The sequence below is a fragment of the Chinchilla lanigera genome, unplaced genomic scaffold, assembly GCF_000276665.1.
Source record: "Chinchilla lanigera isolate Chin_1 unplaced genomic scaffold, ChiLan1.0 scaffold00169, whole genome shotgun sequence".
NCBI classification, from domain to species: Eukaryota; Metazoa; Chordata; class Mammalia; order Rodentia; family Chinchillidae; genus Chinchilla; species Chinchilla lanigera.
The window spans coordinates 1,632,829-1,640,955 of record NW_004955570.1 but is presented as its reverse complement, the minus strand read 5'-3'; the positions used below and the strand labels follow the sequence as shown (position 1 = coordinate 1,640,955).

The window sequence follows — 8,127 nt, the reverse complement described above, 5'->3', positions numbered from 1 at the left end:
ACACACGCACATTTGCACACGCACGCACATCGGTGCACACACAGGCCCTTCTCTCAGGAAGGAGGCTAGGGATGGCTGCAGAGCGGGAGGGGCGCCCCGCGCAGAGCCTGGGCCCCTTCCTGAGGTGGGGTGGCAGGCTCCCTGCAGCCCGAGCCCAGCTCACTCTCCCCTGACTAAGGACTCCCACACCGAGCTGCCTCAGTGTCCCCTTCCTACTCAGATTCAGCCGCACCTGTGCTGAGGAAAGGGCGGGAGGAGCTAAGGCCGCGGCACTCCCCTCCCGCTCCCCCTGCAGGGCAGGCACCGGAACGGAAAGGAGTCAGGGTCCTGAGAGCCTCCTCTCTAACGCTGGGCGGCAGAGGGACAGGTGCGAGCTGCGCGGGGGGGCGGGTCTCTGCAGCCAGGGCAGCGAAGCTCAGCTCCTGGGAGCCTGGGGTGCGCAAGCAAAGCCTCGGGTGCCCATCAGCGGCATGTCACCAGTTGCCCCCCATGCAGGAGGAAAGCAGGGACGGTCTTCCCGGGCAACCTCTGTAGGGGGCACCGCGGAGGCCTCCCGGAACCGCAGGGTGCAGCCAGGCACCCTAGGGCAGCGGTTTTGCTTATTCACAGGACGGAGGATGAAGCCGGGCTTCGCGCTGAGTTCCATCCTCAGCCTTTCTTATCTTTCATTTTAAGACAGGGTTTTGCTAAGTCACTAAGTTGCCCAGGCTGGGCTTGAACTTGGGATTCTCCTGCCTCAGCCTTCCAAAGTGCTGGGGTGACAGATGTAGCTACCACACTCAGTGTGTTGGTTTGGTTTTGGTGCTGGGGCAGAAGGAGGCCCTGAAATGCTAACCACGTGCTCTGCCTGCATGCAGCCTGCTATTTGTCTTTGACATTGTAGTCAGGGTTTAGAGAGGAATAGATCAGGACACATAATGTATAGGATTATTTTATAATATTCACCCAAAAAGTCAAATGCAGAAGAGTGCAGGAGATCTGTCCACACACCAGAAATCCAAAGAATTCAGCTGAGGGCCTGGATCCCATGGCAATGTCCTGCACGAGTCCAGCTGGAGGCCTAGAGCCCACGCCAATGTCTCATGCAAGTCTGTGTCAAGGATCTGCGCTGGGAAGGCCCAAAGATCCGTGGCGGAAGCTAGAAAGTCTGCACCAGCCGGATGAAGGGTCTGTGACAGCAGCCTGAGGGACCTGCACTGGAGCCAGGAAGTGACGCTCAAGGTAAGGACCAGAGCTCCCCTGAAGAGAACTGCAGCCATCCTCAGCCACAGTGAGGACCCGAGCTCCTCCAAGGATGAGAACAGCCAGGTTCGTATCAGGAAAGCCAGCGCTTCAAGCTTCTCCAGGAGAATCCACAGCACCATCTTCCCCTCCAGTTCTTTTATGCTGTTGGCAGCGATCCCCGGGTGGGCCCTCCACGCTCAAAATCATGCTGACTCAGTTCAGCTGGGCGTTCCAAGCTGTCCATTAGTTAACCCAGCACAGCATGCAAAATGATGCGGGGGAAACCATACTCAAGGGCCCAACTGACCTAGAAACACACCCACTTCCGCTCCCTGAGGCTCAGACCCGAGAAGGCGGCGTTCATGGTGCGGTGGTGCCGTCCCGGTCAGCGAGTCTTCGAGGCAAAGCTACACCAGGCTTCATCCCTGGGGCGCCAACACTGCACGCTGGGCATGGGGACCTCCAGAGACAGTGACCCCCTCTGAGAACGCGGACCCTGGAATCCAGAGAGGGACGGGATGGACACTCCCAAGACCACCCAGCGCGGTATTTTTAGTCCCTCCCTGTTCTCTCCGGAGTACCCTCCCTTACACGGAGGCTCCTGCTGTTGGATGGCCAGATTTAACAAAAATGCAGGAGAGCTAGATACATTTGCATTCCTAGTAAACACCAACACTTTAGTTTACATGCTGCCTCCCTCTATCACAGACTCCAGAGAAACTTAAAAACTCAATTTCCCAGCTTCCCCTGCAGCTAAGGTGGGCATGTGACCCAGCTCTGGCCAATGAAATGAAAGCAGAAGGTCCCTGAGGAAGGTTTTCTTTCCTGAATTAAAAAGCAAAGATTTCAAGGAAAATATAATTATCTTACCCACTCTTTCTTTCTGCCTGGAACATGGATGTAATGACAACATGGGGGCAGCCACCGTAGCACTATGAGGACAAAAGCTCAGACTTGTGGAGCGTGAAGTCGGGGTGACTGTGTGCTCAGGAACTCTTGTACCAAGGCTGCCAAAGCTCTCCTGACATGGAGCACTTGGCGAAAGGCACTTCCTGTTTGCTGTTTGGGGTTTTCTGTCGTTTGTAGCCCAGTGCAAGGTAGAGTGGAAACATCAGTCTTGAGGCCTGAGGCGGGGCCCTGAGCCCCACAGAGGGCTGTCTCAAGATGCGTGAAATTCCTCGGTTTGTTTAAAATATTTGCCAGGTCCTGACCTCTACAGTGCCCTGGACCGGATGTCCCCGTCGTCCTCCAGGAACCAAGGCCTGGCGCTAGGCTGAGACAGGGTGAGGACGTAGACATTCTCTTCAGGGGCAGATTGTCCCTTCCTTCTACGAGGACGTCCATCCCTTCGTGGGGATTTGAGCTGTGATGTATCGCATGAAGTCGATGGAGGGATTTCCCACGCTGTGGGTTTGTGTCGTTCTGTTCACATTCTTCGCCAGCAAAAGAAAAACTCGGCACCCTTGCGATGGAGCCCATGCATTTTCTCTAGAAATTGCTCCGGTCTCTGGGAATCTGCCCTACAATCCCTGGGCTGGGCAGACGCGGCCGGGAGAGAGGCTCAGCCAGAGATGAAAGACAGAGCTGCCGCCCTGTAGCATTTGAAGCCTCAAGCCCTGGAGAGAAGGAAGTGAGGGCAATGGGAGGGCGGGGAGGGCTGCCAGAGGCTGGGAGGGAGGCCAGGGAGCCCAGCCGCCCTCGTACCAGGAGCCCCGGCGCCCCGACGTGGGGATCTCACCGTCGGGAGCAGCAGAGGGGTGCAGGGCCCACTTCTCCAGCTCTGTCCTCCGCAAGGATATCCAGCCCCGAGTCCAGCCACTTGCCGCGGCTCTGCTTTTGCCAGCCTCGTCCTCGTCCTTGGCCCCAGCGCCAGGCTTCGCCTGCTTTCAACCGAGCATCGAGCTGTGCTCATTAAAGGTGTCGCTGGCGTCTCACTGTGCTGACTTCGAACAGCAGTGGCTGGGCTGCAGACGCAGCAGGTGCCCTCGCGCCGGTCACGTGCCTTCCCGCCGGTCACGTGCCTTCCCCGCATCCCTTTCCATCTGCGAGTGGAGAGGATGCTGCCTCCAAGCCTGCACCCAGAGCTTCCATGTCCTGCGCAAAGAGGGTGCAGCCACTCAACAGCAGCCCCAAAGCCGGATGTGGTGGCCCACACCCATGACCCCAGCACTTGGGTGGCTGAGGCAGGAGGATCGCTGTGAGTTTGAGGCCAGCCTGGGCTATATAGCAAGACCGGGTCTCAAGAAATCAAAAATAGAAACAAAACAAAACAAAACAAAAAACAGAAGAAAAGGGTACCTAGAAAGGGCTCTGGGCAGTGGGGTAGAGAAGCAGCTGGGTCTCTGCAGAAGCCCTAGCGTTCTGGGCCAGCAGGATCCTGGGTCCCTCATGTCCGGTGGGCATAGGCTTCGCCTGCACTGGGGTTTGTTTGCTGTTTGAAGGAGTCCAGGCCACTTTGCAATCAGCCCAGAGCAGGAAAGAGCAGTCAGGGACCTAATCAAGGCTCTGAAGGATATGCAAATCAGGCCGGTGCTCGAGTGGCCGTGGGTTGGAGCCAAGTCCAAGAGCCAGGGAGGGTGGCAGCTGAGGCTGGGCATTAGGGGCAGGAGCCGGGTCCACGGTCCCGAGGAAGCAGAGGAAAAGGAGCAGGCCGACCCAGGGAGAGCGGGCATTTACCATGCCCTGGCTGGCCTCTTTGAGGGCAGTGTGGCTGGAGCCCCTGGTGGGGTAGGACGTCCCCTCTTTTGTGTGTCTGTGTGTGCACCTTCACACTGAGCTGCATCTCCGGCCCTTTTTGTTTTTTTTGTTTTGAGACAGAGTCTCACTAAGTTCCTAAACTGCCCAGGCAGGGCTTGAACCTGTGATCCTCCTGCCTCAGCCTTCCAGAGAGCTGTGATGACAGGCAGTGCCACTACACCCAGTTTGGGACATCCCTGCTTTTTGGAGAAGGGTGCTGCTGGAGAACAGCGTCCTGGACCCGGGAAGACAGCCTGGTGTGCTCAGGGAGAGGCCATCTGCACCCTGGCGTGTGAGAGACGGTAGGGGTGGGAACACCTGGAAGGACAGCCACAGAGAGGGTGTGGACTTCGGGTCACTGTTACTTGCCCTTTTGGTCTTATTATTATTAACTTGTTACAATGTGTTCTATTCCCAATCAATAAGGATATTTTCTACTTTTATGAAAGTGGCTCTGGGGGCTGGGGGTAGAGCTCAGCTGTGCAGCTCTGGCCTTGTGCCTTGCGTGCACAAGGCCCTGGGTTCCTCCAAAGCCTGGGAAGGAAGGCAGCTGGGTGTGGAGATTCAAAGCTATAATCCCGGTGCTCTGGGAGGCTGAGACAGGAAGATCTAGGGTTCAAGCCCAGTTTAGGAAATTTAGTGAGACCCTGTCTCAAAAAATTAAAAATGGTTGGGGATGTAGATCAGTGAAAAAGCCCTGTGTTCCATCCCCACGTCTGAAAAGAAAGAGAGGAAGCCGGGCATGGTGTGCACACCTGTAATCCCAGCAGTTGGGAGGCTGAGGCAGGAGGATCATTGCGAGTTTGAGACCAGCCTGGGCTACAAAGTGAGCTCAGGGCCAGCCTGAACTGCACAGTGAGACCCTGTCTCAAAAAGACAAAAAAAAAAAACAACAAAGGAAGGGAGGGCAGAAGGGAAAGAGGGAGGAGGGCGGGAAGGAAGGAAGGAAGGAAAAGAGAGAGGGCGGTGAGGGGGTCCCTGTGAGACCCTTCCTCTGCCCAACCCCTCCTGGGCAGGACACGGAGACTGTTCCATCCAAGGATAGGGGCCTGAGCCCCTTCCTGCACCCTGGGGGCTCAGGTTCTCGCTGCTTCGAAGAGTGACAGGGGGCACAGAGCGTATCAGGGGGCAGACGGCGGGGTCTGGCAGCCCCTATAGCACTAACAGTCCCATCAAAGGGGTGAATGAAACCACCAAGCCAGGCCTGGTGGTGCCTGCCTGTGATCCCAGCACTCAGGAGGCTGAGGCAGGGGTGGAGCAGTGGGGTGGCCCTGTCCCTCCCCACTCTGCCCCGCCTGACCCTCTGACACCTAGCCCGAGGGCCCCCTCACCTGGAGACAGCTTGACAGCTGTGTTTCGGTCTGTTCTGCTTTGTTTTTGAGACAGGGTCTTGCCCAGGTTGGCCTCAAACTCACGATGATGCCCCTGCCGCAGCCTCCCGCGCGCTGGGGTGACAGGTGTGCGCCGCCACGCCCAGTCCAGGTTGCTATTCACGCACGTCCTTGGGCCCTCAGATTCAGGATCCCGATGTGTGTGCACTGCGTTTCTCTCTTGCACCCTGAATGACCCATAGCGTCTAGCTCATGAGCTCGGCCATTTTGTACGTCCCTTTGCTCCTCTCCACCTTGCTAGCTGTGTGCCCCGGCAGGTGGCCAAGCCTCTCTGAACTTCCTGGGGACGGCAGCCATGGAGGGGCTCCTTGGGAGCAGGCAGGCACCGGGGGCCCAGGTCCCCCATCTGTGGGAAGGACGGAATGGCCTGGCCGGGGTGGGCAGAGGGCTTCGCCACCAGGGGCTGGGCGCACAGCACATGCCACCGTGAGGCAGGGTCCTCCTGGTCTCCCACCTTCCCTGGGGTCCTGGCCTCCGCTGCTGCACCTGGGGGGTGGCAGGTGAGCCCCCAGCGGCTGAGGCCCTGAGGAGAAGGAAGGCAGGGCCCGGACCGAGACCTGGCACGTCCTGATACCAATTAAGGCCGTGCTGGCACACGGGGCATTTATCAGCAGGCCGGGAGGGGCTCCGCACGCTGTCCCCGCTGACGGATTAGACAGAGGACAATTAGGTTTCCGGCGGCCGCTGAGCACTCTCCGCCTCTCTCTCTCTCTGTCACACACACGCGCGCACACACACACTCACTCCCTTCTCTATCATCTGCAAGGCCCAGAGAAAGAGCCCAGCTGGGTCCCTGCACAGCCTCCAGCGCGAGGAGGAGACAGACACAGGCCCCCCCCATGGGCAGGGGCCGCTCTGAGGAGCAAGGGAGCCCGGGCCACACTCCTGCTCATGGAGTCACCCCACGAGCCCCGGGGTCCCCGCCGCAGAGCCACGGTTCGTGTAGGGGGGCGAGGAGTGGGAACACCCTGGGTGGGGGACAATGAGACGGCAGTTCTGAGAGCCGAGACCCTGCGCAGCAGCCTCTGCCCGCCCGTCCCCCTCTCGAGCTTTTGTCTGAGGTCCCAGGGGAGGACGGTGGGAGGCCAGGAGGGAGGCTGGGAGGACCAAGACCTCCGAGGTTCTAGAACGTTCTGTGTCACAGATGAGCAGGGAGGCAGCACAGGAAGCCGGGCCAGCCCCGCGCTGGGAGCCGCAGAGCCGGGGCCCACGGCTGAGCCGGCGTCTCTGTCCCTCCGCTCTGCTGGGGCCCGGGCTGTGGCCATCAGCAGCTGGACCTCCGCCTAGGGCCGTCCCAGCCTCTCCCTCCTCCTCCCCATCTGTCCCCCTCCAGAGCCTTCCACGGCTCCTCCCCTGCCCAGGAGAAGTCTCAGGGGGCAGCTTCCAGCACAGTCCGCCGCTCTGGCTTCCTGTGCCCATGCAGCGGGGGTTGTGGGGGGTTCTTTCTCCTTGCGGCTGCTTTGAGGCTGGCTGCCCCCCCCACTGTGCTCTCGAGTAGCCCCCCCCCCCAACGTGGGCTTCCTGGGGACCAGCGCTGGCTCCTTCCCAGCATCACACACAGCAGGCGCTCAATACATGCATGGCTCTTGGGTGAAGGCTCCCAGGACATGGCCGCGCCCCTGGCAGAGCCTGGACCTTGCCTGCTGGGTCTCCTATCTGCTCTGGCTCTGAGGGCTCCAGGCAGGGTGGACATACGGGCGCTGGGCTGGGCACACCCGTCACTTTGGTCTGAGCCCTGGCGTAGACAAAGCCTGGGCTGAGCTGGGCTTTTCTGTTTGTCTTGGGTTTTGGGACAGGGTCTCGCCATATGGTTCAGGCTGGCCTCCAACTCACAGCGATCTTCCTGCCTCAGCCTCCCCAGTGCCGGGATTGCAACAGTATGCCACCACGCCTGGCATGAACTGGGGTTTGAAGCACAGGAGGAGAACAAGCTGGGGAGAAAAGGTAGAGATTCACATTCACCAGCAAACGAGTCATGCTGGACACCACGCCAGGCCCTTGGCCTAGGTCCACTCGCTCAACCCCGGTAACATCTGCCTCCCTGTGCCTCTGTTTCTCCTCTGTAAGATGGTGACACGGTGCTACCTGCTTCATGGCATGGACGCATAGCTTTACAACAGCATAGTAGCGCATGCCCGTAATCCCAGCATTTGGGAGGCTGAGGCTGGAGGATCGCTGTGAGTTCGAGGCCAGCCTCAACTACGCAGCGAAACCCTCTCTGAAAAAAGAGAAAAAAAATGAAAAGAATGTGGATGCTGTTTTTGCTTCATCACCCCTCACACACACACACACACACACACACACTCACACACACACCAACAACCCCAAATTCGGATCCTTATTACAAAATTGTTCAATTTTCTGCTAATTAAAATAAATACTATGCCACATTAAAGGCCAATTAATTTTCAGAGCTGTCAGGGAAATGCCGCCTGGGAAGTGCGGCCCTGCTCCCTGCGGCAGGGTGGGTGTGGATGCCGATGGGAGGCTCCCACCCTGCCCTGAGCCCCGGGTCCCCAGCCCAGTTCCCCAGCCGGCCGAGGACAGTCCCTCCGCACACCGGGAGAGAAGACGGGCTTCCGGAAGGCTGGTCCTCGCCTGGCCCTGCACCCCCAGCCAGCTCACAGAGCCCCATCGCTGCCTGCACGGGAGGTGACATTGTCCCCAGGTGCTGATGGCCACGCCGAGCCCAGAGCTGAAGCCCTTCCCAGGTCGCAGCTCCTAGGGCAGGGCAGTTTCCCACAGGAAGTCAGTGCGGTCCCAGGGAGCGTGGGGG

At 59.1% G+C, this 8,127-nt stretch overlaps 1 long non-coding RNA gene across 1 annotated transcript; it reads right to left on the bottom strand.

Moving 5' to 3' along the window:
* Positions 1-1,324: 1,324 nt before the first annotated feature.
* On the bottom strand, positions 1,325-7,554 carry LOC106147503. The gene is made up of 3 exons (XR_001232430.1): positions 7,437-7,554; positions 2,095-3,318; positions 1,325-1,720 (listed from the first exon to the last, which is right to left on the bottom strand). It is a non-coding gene; the product is annotated as an uncharacterized LOC106147503 (long non-coding RNA).
* Positions 7,555-8,127: the final 573 nt, after the last annotated feature.